The sequence below is a fragment of the Nicotiana tabacum genome, unplaced genomic scaffold (assembly GCF_000715075.1).
Source record: "Nicotiana tabacum cultivar K326 unplaced genomic scaffold, ASM71507v2 Un00216, whole genome shotgun sequence".
Classification (NCBI taxonomy): Eukaryota; Viridiplantae; Streptophyta; class Magnoliopsida; order Solanales; family Solanaceae; genus Nicotiana; species Nicotiana tabacum.
In genome coordinates, this window is record NW_027438454.1 from 24,570 (window position 1) to 25,680 (window position 1,111).

Genomic DNA, 1,111 nt, shown 5'->3' on the forward strand with positions numbered 1-1,111 from the left:
TAAAAAACTTAGGAAGAACCTTATTCCTTGGGGATCTGATACCAGTTAAGGTACAATATCTGTTAGACATTTGCATATTTACTATTTACTATTACGATAATTGAATGTAATTTTGCCATGCCCTAGACAGTATATGTACTTAGCTGCTCATGCTAAATACGTATACTGCCAACATGGCTTTGATACCAGTAAAAGACGGAACGAAGTGCAGTATGAAAATAGTAAAAAACAATATAAGAAAAGCCCTTAAAAACTTACAAGATTTTTATTGAATGAACATTAAAAACATAGGAGCAGAAAATTTAGAGAATACTAGGGAGAGAGATCTTTGATGTTAAGGTACAATATTTGTTACAAATTTGCATATTTACTGTTTACTATTACATATTGAATAGTTATTTTAGCCCTATAAGCCCCTAGACTGTATTTTTCAAATATGAATTCAAACCAGCATGTTTTGAATAATATTAATTTATCTTCTCAAGCAACTAAGATTGCTAAACTTGAAATTGATTTACAAAATTGGGATATTCCCAATGAACCTTTTAAAAAGATTTATGAATTAGGAAGTTTCAGTTTCATTAAGAAGCATAACATTAAGACCTGTGAGTCCACTATTGATATTAATAATTCTTTAGAAATTATTAAACTACTTTATGAACAAGATCTAAATAGATATAGACATCAATTCAATTATTTCCATATTGGTCTTATCCAGATTGCTGTCAAACCTCTCTTTAGAAAAGGTTTAGACGTACCTATCTACGTCCTTCTAAGAGATGCTCGTCTCTTAAATTTCGACCACTCTCTCTTAGGAGCCTTTCAAAGTAACCTCGCTAATGGCCCGGTATACTTTAATTGCTATCCCAATTTCTGGGTAGATATCAATGACCCTAACGTCATTGATACTTTGACTTTGAATGTGAAAACCAAGAACATGAATAGCAAAGTTGATACTCGAGAGATAGCTATCATTCATCGAGTCTACTACAGACTTATGGACAACTCTTGCTCCTAGAGCTCGAGTTGAAAGTGTCAAAGGAGTCACCATTCTTATTGAAGCAAATACTGATCATAGTACAGTATTTGTGCCTAGACTCCTTACCTGGAA